Genomic DNA, 15,265 nt, shown 5'->3' with positions numbered 1-15,265 from the left:
GGCTTTCCCCGCCCCACCGCGGGGCCGGTAGGCACAGCTGCGCGCGGGGGAGCCGTGGCGTTTCATCCTCTCCGCCAGGCGCTTTCCTCCTCCTCGTCCCCTCCGTCCCCCCGCCTCGTCCCCCACCCGGCAAACTTCCTCCGGGCGGCCCGGCCCGGCCCGGCCCGGCCCGGCCCCCCGCAGCGCGGCCGCCAGCCGGCCCCCGCCTCCGCCCCGGCGCCCGGGCCCGGGTCCGCAGTGCCAGCGCGGTGAGAAACCAGCGGGGGAAGGGGAAAGAAGAGAGGGAAAATAAAAAGAAAAGAAAGACAGAAGGAAAAGACATTCTCCGGCTGGGGTGTGGTGTTTAATTTTGCTGAGTTTGTCTGCAGCCTGTCATCATTTTGTACCAGAAATGTGAAACTGAAGAAACTATTTATTTTTATTATTATTATTTTAATGCTTCTGGGTTTAACTTCCTAAAAATAAGTGTTCTGTGCTTCTCTGGTGTTCTCTGTCTCAGGTTTCAAAACTCTCATCACTCACCAAACCCCTGATCTTGCAAAAACTTGGGTGGGACTTTCGATGCCTGTAAATGTTTGTGTTGAATTTAAAGCCCCGCGGTGGGTGGTGCTCGGCTCAGGCTACAGCGCTCCTGGGAAGCAGGAGAATGCGGCAGACGGGAAAGGTGAGGCACGAAGGGCTAAACCCGCAGGAAAGACACCTCGCGTCTGTCGTACGTCGGATTTCGTTATTAGGCTCCTCAAGTGCTCTTTGGTGTCTGTTCAGGTCTGAAAATGCATAAAATACTTGGGTGCATAGGTTTAGGTAGTCCACTGGTGAACAGGAGATTGCTCTAACATCTATGTTACACTTGTATACTTACTCGGTTCATGTGTATTTTATTCCTTTATGTAACTTGAATGTATTTATTTATTCTGATATTTTCCCTCTCCTCTGGTGAAACTGTTGGGCATTGCATAAATACTTCAATAAAGCGCTACTTCAGTATGCTTGCTCTTGGGTGTTACAACAGTTTTACATGAGCTCAGAAAAAGAGGCAGACAAGGTATTTGAACATATGTTTGTTACAGCTGAAGGAAATGCTTAGTGAAGGGAAATGTATTTAAGATTAAACATGCAGGCACAACTTGGCTCCAAAGTCCCTGACTTGTAAGTTGCTAATGGCAGGAGGTGTGTTCAGGGGATGCCCCTATCTTGCTCTGTGGGGTTTTTTTGGTAGTCTGGTATTGCTCTCTCAAGACAAAAGTTGCTTCTAAAAAAAAAGAACTTTAGTCTGACCTTTTATGGTTATTGTAACCATATATTAATATAATATTTAGTTTTTGAAATGGTGGAATGCTGAGTTCACTAGGCTGGAGTCCATATTGGTATAACTGGCAAAACTATAGTATTTTACTATTTCATATACATTGAAACCGCTGCAACAGGGAAGTCTAAAACTGTTCATCCGTGTGCACCCATTACCAAGGTTACAACTTTTTCAGGCAATTCAAATAAATGTTCTGATGTTCCTTTTAAACAGACGTGAGGTTTGAACCTGGCTGTCTCACAGGTCAGGAATGTAGTTTTGTTTCTGTTGAAGTTTGTACAGATAATCGCTATGTCATTGAAAGACTGATAAAGGCAGTTTTAATCCCTATAAATGGTCCATGGTACATTACAATAGAGATTAATTCCTAAGAAAGAGTGGACTCAAGATGCACTGCTCAGGTTGGCTTTTTTCTTCTCCCTGATGTTTTTTTTTTATGCTTTGCTCATTCATGGCAATGTTGGTTTATTATAGTCCTGGCACTCATTCCTGCCCCTGTGGCATGGTGGGCCAGCACAGCAATTCATGCAGGTATGTTATGAAACTGAACAGGGAAACAATCACATTGTTTCAGCTCAATAAATTCTGTGATACAGCCTTAGTGGAGGTTTCCCAGTAACTGAGGGAAGGCTTGGGTGTGTGTCAGACACTCTTACAGCCACGCGAGGGCAAGTGAAATCAGAAGGTGACAGACTTCAATGTACAGGAGGCTTAGGCATCAGTGTTAAGGATATGGCAGCTTGTTCAAAATCAAATGTTGCAATACTGAATGTTGTACTTGGGTTGCAAATTGTCCAAACTCTTGTTTTATACCCTTGGCAAAGTGAAAAATGGAATCCAACTTTCATGTTCCCATTACTGGGTCTTAACTACACTTACCTAGACAGAAGTTGTGATAACTATATTAGGGTGTCATCCATGTTAAAGAATATACTGCCTGGAGCTTTTGTTTTAGTAACACAAAAAAGTTTCTTAATAAGACTGAGACAGTTTGTTGTGTATATTCTGTATGCATATACCTTAAAGCATTAGAGAAATTAAGTTTTAATTGAAGATTAAAGAATGTGAATGTTTCTTTTCTGAAAGACTGTCTTTCTCCATCGCTTCCCAGATCCAACCAGAATTGAGAAAATTTATAATGGAAGGAATTCCTGAATAGCCACTCTAAATCAGTTCATTTAAATCCTATTCATAAAGTTTTCTATCCGTTTTCTGTTATTACTGAGGCATTTGTGTTTTACAAGTGCATATGCAGAGGTGCAGAGGTATTTTTCATTTCTTCCACAAAGGGGGGGGGGGGGGGGGGGGGGGGGGGGGAGGAATCTGAAATGTCTTTTACATGAACACCCACACAAAACTCAACTGCAAAAGTTACTCACCCATCTAACCAATACCATTTTTGACACTTCATGTTGCAATGAACACTTTTGTTGATCATCTTATTGAAACACCTTGAAATAGCAGTAAGCTTGAAGGAAAGTATCTGTTAGAAGAAGTGTTGCAACATAAATGTACATTCTTTATTAATTATTTGCCTAGATTTGGCCTTTTATATAAAAGGTTGTGGTTGAACAGTGTGGCAGATGGAATAGTAATGCCTCTTTAGGTTGTCTCAGCCGTTTGCTTTCTTTCAGTGTGACTGTCCTTATCTCCATCTTGTACAGTCATCCCTTTCAGTTTCTTCCATTACCAATCTGTGCTGGCCATCCCTCTGTACCGGAATGGTTTTACTTTCATTACCCATGGGGTAAATGTCTGTACAAGGGTAAAGGTGCACAGAAAACAGTTCATCTCTCTAGTGAATAGAAGCTGACATGTTAGTTTCCAGTCTAGTGGTCAAAAATGGACTAGTCAACTCTGTGCTGCTCAAGTTCGAAGTGAGTAAACTTTCTTTACATGTGTAAAGCTCTGCTATGGAAACAGTAGGCTTCTAATAGAGACGATGGAAATAAGTCATTAACCAGATAAATTACATTTGCAGTGAACATCGTGGAGGACTGGGTTTGAATTGTTTAAGCTAAAACTTTTCTGAGGTCTGGAGACCACTGGCCAGATGAGGTCATTTTGGATTTCACTCCCAGTTCTGTAGATTGGGACTTCTATGGCTTGACGCCAAGACCTCTGGGAGTCAAAACTGCTTGTGGAGAAAGTTAACATCAGAAAAACATTTATTTTCCTTTTCACCTTTTTTTCATGCAGCTTAGCTGCTAAAAATAAGGTGGAATTGGGAGTATATGACTCTCTACTCTGTGTACAACAATAAGCTTCGATCCAAAAAGCACAATTAGAAACCACTGGCTGAAGAAGTTGCCAGCTGTTTGATCTGTATGGCACAGGATTTCTAAAGCTTGCTGAGGTTTGCATCCCTGCAGAATTAGTCCCTATTTGGCTTATAGACTAATGTTTTCCAGAAAAGATCTGTCTTCTAAAGGCCACTTTCCACCATTCTTCAGGTAGAGCACTGTAAATTTTACATCTGCTAGTCTTAACTGCTTCCATAGCATATGAACTGGCCAGCTAGAGGTCTAAAGCAACAACAGAACAAAAAAACCTAGAAGAATTTTCAGTGTGTGATGTTTTCATCATCTGTAGACTTGGATACATTCCTCAGTGGGATACTCAAAAGTATTTATCCATGACAGAAGACATGATACAGCATAATCCCAGTTACTCTGTGTTCTCTTTGCATAGTGTAGTAGAAAAGATGAAAACTGCTGTTTTCCCCTTGAAAATGGTGAACTGCTCTTGGAGGCAAGTTGCGATATGCAGTGATTGAAATTTTATCTTGGTGGCCATGAGAAAGTTTTGGGGTTTTTTGTTTGTTTTTTTGGTTTGGTTGTTTATTTTTTTTTTTTTTTAAGCAGAAATTACAGATGTGATCTATAATGAAGTACCATTAGTTCTCAAGAGAAGTGACATTGGATGTGAAAAACTAAACTTTGTAGCTTCTCACAGATTTGTCACTGAATCTGAAAGTGCGTAACCGCCATGGTATGAAGGATTTTGCGGTGCAATGATACGCCTCCTAGCTGATAACCCTTAGGACTAAGGACCGTATGACAGGGTTAGTTCTGTTACAGCTGCTGTACCCAGCCATGGCAGTGCATGCAGGTGGTCAGACACTTGAAGGACGCTGAAACAAAATTTGGACACCACACAATCTAGTGAAAATAGTTTATGGTCAGTGTTGTGAGAATGAAATCTGAGGCATCTAGACTTAAAGGTTGATAACACGTATTGTCTATCATTGATATAAATACGTGTCTTTTCTTCATAGCATGAAAAGTATGCTCAGAATCTTTAACAATCTGAGTAGTGTCCTTCTTGGGTAAACAGTGTACTTTGGGTTGTGGAAGTCCCACACCAACATTACGTTACTGCAAGATAAACTGTCCAGTTGGTTTTCAGTTTCTTACTTTAAGTACTTAAGTACATAAACCATCTATTTGTTTAACACCTGTTCTACACAAATTTTGAGACACAGATTAACTTTTGAATGTGTAACTGTGAAGAGACTAGCATATGATAAAGACCTCTACATTTCACTGTAACGCAAATATTAAAGCATAAAAATAGTCTCATAATATAGCTTGGACTGCCATGTGGAAGCTTTAAAGAGTATTTCATGAATAATTAAGGTGTTAATGACAAGAAGTGAGGAATTTTAAATTAGGTATATTTTACTTATATATAATTATTGTAAATTTTAATTTTAGACATAATTCTGCTCTGCTTGAGTCTCCTATAAGAGGCTTTTCCCAGAAAACAGAAATGTTTTCCTGTGCAGTTAAACATTTAACTTAATTCAAGTTCAGCAAAATCTGAGTTGCAAGGCTAAAAGCTTGCAGAGGGTGCTTATGCCCAAATCTCAATATAAAATATACACTTTTTTATTTTTAGTGCCTAGGGGAATGTTATCTCAAGGTATGCAGATCTATCGGTAACAAAAATACAAAGCATCTTTAACTATGGTCTGTACTAGAATTTAATTTCTGTAATTGACATTAACAAATTAAACACAGTATACAGAGGAAGTTAATAATCTCAAAGAAGTTTTAAAAAAATTGAAATTTGTTTCTGTAATGGAATTAGCCAGAAAGCAATATTGCTTATTGAAGTAATTCAAAGATTTTTCCCCTCTTTTGGCATTGGAAGAAAAATAATCACTAATCAATTTCTAGAAATGTTTTGCAAAATTTTTGAAATAAGACAGGGCGTGCATCCTAGGGTAATTAAATAATCTTGTCATTAAGGAGTATTTGTTTAAGATTTTAAAAAAAACACAAGCTCAAGACCCTGTCCTGAATCAGAACAAGAATTTAAAATTCTATCTCCCTACATCCCCAGTGATTGTAATGCTCTTAGGAGATGAAAAAACTTTTTAATTCTGTGTCATTGATCTATTTATACAAGAAGATTAAAAAACAAAACCAAAAACAATCAACCAAAACTGTAGTAAAAAATATTGTGAAGAGCTCTCATATTCCAGGCAAGAATAACCTTTGCCACCAGGTTCTTTGGTGCATTGATTTTTCTTTTTTCTCACCTAAATTTCCATCTTTGATTTGATAAGAATTTTAATCAAAGAAAATTGTTCTTTTTAAACTGTTTCTGGTTCTTAACGCTCTGATTGAGATCTTACAATAGTTGCCATTGATTGTGCTTACAGACTAAAGTAAAAGAGAAGCATTCAAGTTTTGTTGTTGTATGGAGAAACTGTGAAGCAATATTCAACAGTGGAAATATTACAAATTGTCATTCACAGTCAAAACTACAGAAAATCTATCTTGGTTGTCCTAACAAGTCTGGATCTAAGAGTCAGAAAGCTTATTAAAAGATCTTCAGGGTGATCACTGTTGATATTTAAATTGGCAATTCCACTAACAGGTATTGGATTGTTCTGGCTAGAATAATATACAAGATTAGCATCATGTACCTTCATGATTTCTATTATTCTGCCTGTCTGGATATTTGCATATTAAAACAAAAACAAAACAAAACCAACAACAACCAAAAAACCCCACCCCAACTAATGAGCTGTCAAAAAAATCACAATCAGAAAACTACTTGGTGAAAACCACAAACTTGAATCCTGAGAGCATTTAAGAATTGACTGCTTTCAGGAAGGAAATAAAGAAAGATAGTAACTGTGTTTAATTAATGTCTATAAAAAAAAAATCCTTAGGAAAAATAAAATGGCAGGTTTGTGATGTGAAGAGGATTTAGCATATTAGAACCTGTATTTATATTACTTTTCCCACAATCTAGAAACAGGTATCCCATATATAAAATTGCAGGAACTGCAACTCATCTATTTTCCCCCAAATTGTGAATGAAATAGGACCATGGAAACATGATATGAGCACACAACAAAGTAGGAAAAACAGACCGTCATGAACTTTGACAATGACTGGAGAGCCAGTCACTGTTAAAGCTGAGAGCTGGAAATGATACCTGACCTATTTCTGCTGTGATGGCAAGTGCAATATTCAACAGTGGAATTTATTATGAATTTATTAATATCTTTATTATGAATTTATTATTAATTTATTAATATCTTCATATTAGTTAGTGGTCATTGACGTTTGCTCAGTCTACATTGTAAAGAAAGTCTTACTCAGAGTTCTCAAATAAGTTAAAGGGAGATAAACTAGTGTTTGAGTTTGCAGTGTTTTAATCATTCTGCAATAACATACCAACACATGTTCTTATCTCAAGTAAAGGTGAGATGCATTGATCTGTAAGGGAAGTGAGGTTTTCTGCGTGGTACTTAAGATGTTAATGTTGAGCTATAATGTCTTACCCTCTGCTTGGGGCCCTTCAAGTTTCATGTCAGCTCTTTCAATAATCAGGAGAGGCTTGAGGTTGCTTCCTTCATTTTAGAGATGAAGGAGGATGCCAGCTGAGCATGTTCCTTGTCATCTACAATTCTCCCAACTCTCAAAATCACACCTCCTGCATTTTTTGATTGTAGATACATTCTGCAAAATCTGTGTGTTTGAACAGTATATATGAGGCAGAGGATGGATTATTTTTTTTTTTTCCCAATGAGGATTACCTGTCAATAAATCCATTACTTTAATCATTATGAAATGTGAGAAGGCGGAACACAGTTCCTTTTTAAAGGTTTTGTTTTCTTATATTTAATATATATATTTCTATATATTTAATATATTTTTTAAATTTTTGCCTTGGTTTTGCTTGGGGACTGGCAGGTGGTGAGCAGCTGCATTGTGGACCATGTGTTCCTTTCTTCCCTTCCTTCTGGGCAAGGCGGGAGTGAGTAAGCGGCTGCGTGGTACTGAATTACCAGCCAGGGTTAAACCACGACAGGTGGGTAGGAAACAGGTTAGATGATGGGGCTCAGAAGGTAGCAGTCAGCAGGTCACAATCTACCTGGAGGCCAGTAACAAGTAGAGTCCCTCAGGTGGCTCAGCTGAGACCCGTCCATGACCTGGAGGACAGCACAGCTCGCACTCTTGTATAATTTCCAGATGACACTAAATTGGATGTACCAGTTAATACACTCGAGTGCAAAGGTGGCACTAGGGGGGACCCAGACAGGCTGGAGGAGTGGGCCATAAGAACCTTGTGACATTGAGCAGGGCGAAGGCAGAGCCGAGCCGCGGGGGGACGAGCCCCGGCAGCCGCCCCGGCTGGGCCCGGCCTGGGGAGCAGCTCTGCCGAGCGGCCCCGGGGCCCGGTGGGCAGCGAGCTGGGCACCAGCCAGCCCTGCCCCGGCAGCAGGGACGGCCAGCGGCCACCCGGGCCGGGCAGCGGGGACACGGCCTGGAGCTCACAGGGAGGGATCATTTCTGCTCAACATTCATTATACCATGCCTGAAAAACTGTATTTGTTTTCTTGCCCCCTCTCCCCATGCAGGAATGCTGACAAACTGGAACAAGTTCAGCAGAAGACCACCATGATGGCAAGAGACCTGGAGCATTTGCTCCGTGAGGGGATGGGACCTAACAACCCCACAGCAGCTTATCAAGAAGTTGAAGCCAGACTCTTCACAGCATTGTGAGGTTGAAGGACAAGAAGCAGCAGACTCGAGCGGAAAAAGAAGAATTTCAGACTGTATATAAGGAAAATATTTTTTGTCGTGAGCACAGTCAGGCAGTGTAACAGGTTGCCCATCCTCATAGACAAGCTGATGAGGTATGGGCTAGATAAACGGCCAGTGAGGTGAACTGAAAACTGGCTGAACTCTTGGGTTCAAAGGGTTGTGATCAGTGTCATGAAGTCCAGCAGAAGTCCAGTTGCTAGTGGTGTACCACAGTGGTCAATATAAGGCCAATATTGTTTAATATCTTCATTAACAACCTAGCTGATGGGACAAAGTGTCTTGCTGTACCCTCAGCAAGTTTGCAGATGGTACAAAACCGGAAGAAGTGTTGATACACCAAATAGTTGTGCTGCTATTCAGAGGGGCCTGGACAGGCTGGAGAAATGGGCCAGCAGGAATCTCATGAAGTTCAACAAAGGGACAAGCCATGTCCTGCACCTGGAGAGAAATATTCCCATGCACCAGTACAGACTGGCAGCTGACCAGCTGCAAAGTTGCTCTACTGAAAAGGTTCCGGGGTCCTTACGAACAAGTTGAACATGAACAAGCAATGTGTCCTTGCAGCAAAGCAAGCCAACAGCATCCTGGGCTCATGAGGAAAAGAACATCACCTGATGGGAGAGTGTAAAGAGACAGAGCCAGACTATTGTCAGTGGTATACACTGGCAGGGAAGGGGCAATGGACACAAACTGAGATACAGGAAGTTCAATTTAAGCATAAGACTCTTTTTTTAATTATTATTTTTATTTTTTTTACTATGAGAGTAAGTAAATACTGGAGCAGGTTGGCCAGAGAGGTTGTAGAGTCTTCATCTTTGGAGGTATTAAAAACTGTACTGGACAGAGTCCTGAGAAACCTGCTCTAGCTCAGGGGAGTTAGACTAGACAATCTCCAAAGGTTCCTTCCAACTATTCCTAGGATTTCTTGGGAACTACCAGTTTCTTCAACTATTCTATAATTTTAAAAGATTTGTTTCAAAAAAGTATTTTGATAGACAAGGGTGACAAATGCAAATGAAGTGCTCCGTTACTTACGGTACAGGAACTCAGCTGAGCCGATTGCATTTAAATTTGAGGCTGCTTTTAGAAATTTATTTTTGTAAAGTAATGCTGTGTCTGTGTACAGAACTGTACATGTAATAAGAGAGCTTCCTGCCCTTTAAACTGTAGAAAAAATGTTAATGAATGGGACCACAGGATGGCTAGTTTAACTCTTTTTTTAGGTGGTATCTTGGTAACTGAAATTCTAAAACTGCAAGACTGTCCAAAGAGAAATTGTAATACTCACATTAGTACAAATTAGTACAAATATCCAGTTTTTAGAAACATTTTTTATTTGATGATAAATTAGTTGAATGTCCTTTTAACTTCACTCTAACCACAATTATGATTAAACCACACAGAAAAAAATAATCTTTAAAAGAACTTGGCGGTTCTTTAAGGTACTGTTATTGCAAGATGTAATTGATATGAAAAGGTGCTGAGCACTCCAAAATCTATCAGCCTAAATAGTCAAGTCATAATATAGCTATGTGATTTTGCTTACACTCTCTAATAGGCTTGTGCACCTTTAAAGTTGTCCCAGAGAATTTGCAAGTAGAGTATAATTAGAGTTATTTATTAGTGTATTGTAGTGTGTTATTCTAGCAAGAACACTCCAGCAGCTCTGAGCAGAAATGCCCTTGGAAAACAAGCAGTTAAAACCCTGGGGGTTTTTAAATAAGTCTTCTGACACTAAAGCCTACAATTTGGTTTATATTTTTATGGTCAGTTTTTCTAGTTAAATGCATCATACTTTCATTTAATACTACTTAATGTTTTACTAAATTTAGTTTCATTACAATAAGATGCTTAAAGATAAAGGTTCAGACATAGAGTCCTACTGCAGATAAAAATGGTAACAAGTAGTTATTTTAGTTATGTTTTCTATATACATAAAAACAGATTCTGAAGTGATTTTTGTGCTCCAAATAATAATTACATTGTTTACCTACCTTTTGAATTTTTCTCTGTTTGGGCAATGGAAATTATTACAGTTTAGTGTGGCCAGCATTACTTTCAAGTTCTCACTAGGGGTTTTGTCTTGCTTGGTGCAGTAAAGAATGCAAGCACTTCAGGGCTAGAGTTACTAATTTAGAAGCGTTGCCATTGGAATTAAAACAAAAGCCATGGAATATTTTTCTTGGTCTGAAATCTGGTAAGAGCTGTTCTGACTCAAAATTAACTTGATAGTGCCACATTAAAAATGTGTCTTGCTGGTAAGATCTGGAAAGGACCTATTTTCATTAAAACTTACTGAGCTGTAATGTACTGAAAAATGCCTTTTTTTTTTTTTTTTTTTTTTCTGTACAGCATAGAAGATCTTGCATCTTTCTGGCTTTAAAATGAAAAGTGGAAAGGAAACACAGCATGTTCACAGAAAGCTTTTGGTTTGGGTGGTGAGGCTTTTGTTTGGTTTGGGTTTTTTTTTGTTTTTGTTTTGGTTTTTTTTTCCTCCTTGAGGGCAATGTGTATATTTATCACTGAGCCATTGAGCCATTCTTTGGACTTTATTTGACTGTGAGAAGTTCTTGCACATAGACTCTCATGAGAAATTTATAAATTATTTTATTTTCATGCATATATTGAGGATAATGGTAGTAAAAAAAAATAAAAATCAAAGGTAGCTTAGCTGTAAGATTGTGGAATTCAGAAATAGAAACAAGCCCCAGGTATATAAGAGTACAGAGCATATTGTGGAGACACTAATGGGGCTTATGACTGTGAGGAAAAAATACCTCAGGATTTCACATCTGAATCTTGAATTGTTTTAGAAGCTTCATGTGCCCACAGCTGTTGACTCTGCTGCTGAAAGAAGCAGGAGTGAAAAGTAGAAACACATTCATCAGCAGGTATCTGCATCATGTAAATACCCAGTTATAGCCAGTTTGTTTCATACTTAATTTGTTAGGTTTTTTAATTAGCTCAGGTTCTATATGAAGCTTTAATTAGTGCATAGAAAACTCTAACTGTTCAGGACCATAAATATAGTCATGACAGCTCAGTGTGTGGATTAGGAAGAATCTCCTGGTTTCTGATAGAGCTAGACAATTTGAAAAAGATGTACTAAAAGGCAGGAACCAGACTGTAACTGAATGGATTTGCAAGAGCAGACAAACCAAAACAGCTGAAAAGACATCCATTTTAATGTGCTATGCTGGGGACAACTCTTTGTAGTAAAATGTTGCAGTGAAGATAATGAATTTTGAATTTGAAACTTGCTAAGAATTGATTATGTCTTTGCTAGTCTTTTTGTTCTGTTTCCCTTTTGTGGCCTGTTGGTGTCTGAGACTCAATCAGTGGTTGTCCAGAGGCCAATTAAATAGGAGTTTTAGTGGTCCTGCAACTTGATGATTTACAGTGTTGCTGCTCCATTTAAAGGGCTCAGGTTCTTTCAATGTAACGGGGCATTAAAGGGGAATAGTCTTGAGTCTGGTAAGCGAAGACTGCAAAGTGTTGTGACTGTGAGCTAGCTTACAGGGTGGTGAGGAGCAGCCCCAGAGCACAGATGGCGCATACTGACACATTTGTAACTGAATGTTCATTTTTTCTTTGAGCATCCTGATAAATCAGAATGGTGTTGCCAGACATTATCAATCAAGTCAGGAGGAAAACCAAGTCCTCTCCCTTGCAAGTTATTGGTTATTGTGCATCACAACTAGCAGAAGCAGAATTTCATCTGAAAGGACCATGGAGCATCTAGGAAATTACTTAGGTTTAGAAATGATTGAAGGAACGTTACCTGTTAGGTAGAAAAAGTACAGCTGCTGACTTTTCCGTAGACTTACTTCTGTACGTTTATTTTCACAAAGTCACCTAAATAACTGATCTTCCCAATTTTACATCTTAATTCTTTCTTAAAGGAAATAATGATAAATCACATTTTTGTTCACATGGAAACAGTCGAGCTCCCTGCAGCCCACATATCAGGACCATGATGTGTCAAGAGTCATAAAACCAATCCTCACCTTTTGGAGGGCAGACAGGAGTAGCATTTTGCAAGTACTTCACAGGAATGACATCAAAAGGGGCCTTGCTGCTCTTGCGCTGAACAGGCTTAGGCATGGCTGTACTGGGTATGTGACTGTGTTCCAGATTGGCCTCAGCAATGTCTTCTGCATTGCTTCTCCCACAGCCTTGGATTCTGATTGCCCAGAATCTGCAGGTCAGTGTAGACCCATTCCAGCTTATAAAATGCAGCCTTTATGTAGGGGCTGTGCTTGCCTGCTAGATGTGATTAAGAGCCAGAGATTTTCTACATTCTTGCAAAACTGATGTTCAGATTTCACCTGAGATAGAGTAGGTTTTGTTTTCTATCATATCCTTGGCTTGTTTTATAAAAAAAAAGAAATCATAATCCCTTCTGTTTGTTGAACAGAAAACAAATGGATGTAGCTCTCTAGTGATCTGAGTTGGGTCAACAGGGATATTTTCTGCCTGTCTAGATCAGTAATACTGAGATTTTTTTATGATCATTTTGTGTGTCATAAGACTATCATTTATAAGATAAGTGCTATCAAGAGCCTCATCCTGTTCCTGTTGAAGTCAATGGATGTTTTTGCTATTGCTTTTCAACAGTTGTAGGATTGATGACTGAAACTGAGCAGCTGCTGAAAGGTTAGTTTTAAAGTAGAATTGTGGTCAGAAAAGCAAAGTGACCCTGTCAAGCTGACATGCTGGGAGCACTACTTTTATTTTTTCTCAGTGACTTCTAGACCAAATCTGCTCAGTTTACAAGTCAAACATTTTTTATTGACTTCCAGAACTGCAAAGTCAGCCGCAGTCTGAAAAATCAAAACTGTTACTTCTGCTTCAGTCTGCAGAAGATTCTGCATTTAGAACTTGGTTGACATGTCGCTGATGCATGGCTGAATCCAGCCTGCCTTTCCATGCCTGCCCTAGCTCTGGAGGGGGAAAGCTGTCACAGTAAAAATTTATTTGTTAGGAGAGTAAACAGATATGACTTGCAGAGATGCAGATACTGAGGAAGGGTGGGCCATTTTTATGTTTATATTCTTGTTGCACCTAAACTGTAATCCTTAACTTCCGCCATGACAATGATTTAATGTTTTCACATTGTTTTAGTCTGGGACTACAGAGTCCAAACTATCTCCATTGTAAAATATATTTTCCAGAAGTTCTTAAATTTTATGATAAAATGGTCTTGCAATCATTACTTTTAAGACTTCAGAAACCACATCTGGAAGAGGTGACTCTTCCCAGGTCTTGCAATTCCTTGTTTACTCTCAAGGGTTCACCTAGTTGTGCTAGAATATGGATTGGAGAACTAATTCAGTGTATTATTTAAAAGCTCTTAACATTATATAATCACAGGAGGGGCTTCAGCAGATGCTGGTCTGTCATATCTGTGCCTTAAATTGACCCTGACCTCAGAATCTTGATATGGCTCCTCAGCCAATACATACATCATCTGATCTTAAATTGCTTGTTCGATTAATATACCGTAGTTAAAATATATGCTCAGTGCTAAAGTTAAGACCAAAGCTCTTCCTTTCCATCACAACTGCACCAAGGGTAAACAGATTTGTTTAAAGCTTCACAGTGATTAAGACAGTACAGAATGGAACAGCATCTTTCTAATAAAGGGTTAAACCAGGACGATTGTTTCAGAGTTAAAAAAGTGAAGGAGCTTCCACTCCTGTGTCTTGCTGTGCTCCTGGGCTGTTCTAGAAGTTCCTCTGGTTCTTTATTTGTGGTTATCACAAAGAATAGTAGTAATTCCAGTGCCTGAATGTGTGTGTGCATGCTTGTTTATGATGAATTGCATAAGACAGAGGCACGTTTTTAAGACCTGTTAATTACTACTATACTTTATACCAAACGTATTGTGTTGGGTAATGCTTTGTGGAACACAGGATCCATCTTTCCCTTTGTGTTGAGTTGCTCTTCAGGAACTGTGATCTGTTTCCAGTTATGTAAAAAAGCCTGTGTGCAAATATGTAATTAAAACTGGACTGTGTATGCATACAGATCAATGAGTTGAATGCATAAATCCACTGTATTTGACATTACTGTTTTGTTGTGTGTGCATAGCTCAGGTTTGTAGCACAAGCAATTAAGTTTCTTTTATGGAAATATCCACATCTTTTTAAAAAAACGACTAAGAGACAATCCAGCAGAAACAAAAAAATCCTCTTCCCTTTTGGGAAAACAAACAAAACCACTACAGTGTGTATGGAAGTACTCAAGTTAATGACAGATTAACCTTAGCTCTGCTTTTATGCTCTTGCAGTAGTAGAACATCCAAGAGTTACTTACTATTTTTGGCAAAAGAACCCCCAAAACTTTCAGATAACAGTAAGGCAGTTATGTTTTTGTGAACAGATAGCAGAATAGTTTTGTGCTTGAGCTCACTGACTTGGGCTTTTCCACTTCTTCAAAGAAAGATAAGGTATAGTTGTATATAAGTGAAGACATTAACCTTGGGGTGTGTTGTATAAAATTTATGTTTGTTCTGTATGATGCTATAGAAGTAGTCAAGCCATAAGAAGCTGTTTCAGACAATCAGAAAATTTTATGCTCTAAGTTGTGCAAAAGGCCTTGTTTTAGCAGTTTGTAATGACTCATCCCCTTGTATGTGTCATTGATCCAAATATATTTGCCGTGAAGTTGTACAATGAGGACAATATGATCTTATGAGCTTCCTGCTGGATATAATTTGTTTATGAGCAGGGACACCACATCAGTAAAGCTGAAGTATCACCATAGTTTGGGAGTGAAGACAAACATCCTCCAGTTTTCTTCAAGGGAGAGAATTAAACCTAAGAAGTCAGTGCTGTTTTGCTTTCCATGAATGTCCTCTCTCTCATAATACATATCTACAGTT

General features: G+C 39.0%; 1 long non-coding RNA gene across 1 annotated transcript; it reads left to right on the top strand.

Annotated features, from left to right (window-relative positions):
* Positions 1–74: 74 nt before the first annotated feature.
* On the top strand, positions 75–14,410 carry LOC129736205 (uncharacterized). The gene is made up of 3 exons (XR_008732487.1): positions 75–334; positions 500–664; positions 8,193–14,410. It is a non-coding gene; the product is annotated as an uncharacterized LOC129736205 (long non-coding RNA).
* Positions 14,411–15,265: the final 855 nt, after the last annotated feature.

Source organism: Falco cherrug, chromosome 5 (genome assembly GCF_023634085.1).
Source record: "Falco cherrug isolate bFalChe1 chromosome 5, bFalChe1.pri, whole genome shotgun sequence".
Lineage (NCBI taxonomy): Eukaryota > Metazoa > Chordata > Aves > Falconiformes > Falconidae > Falco > Falco cherrug.
This window is presented reverse-complemented; position numbering and strand designations above follow the sequence as displayed.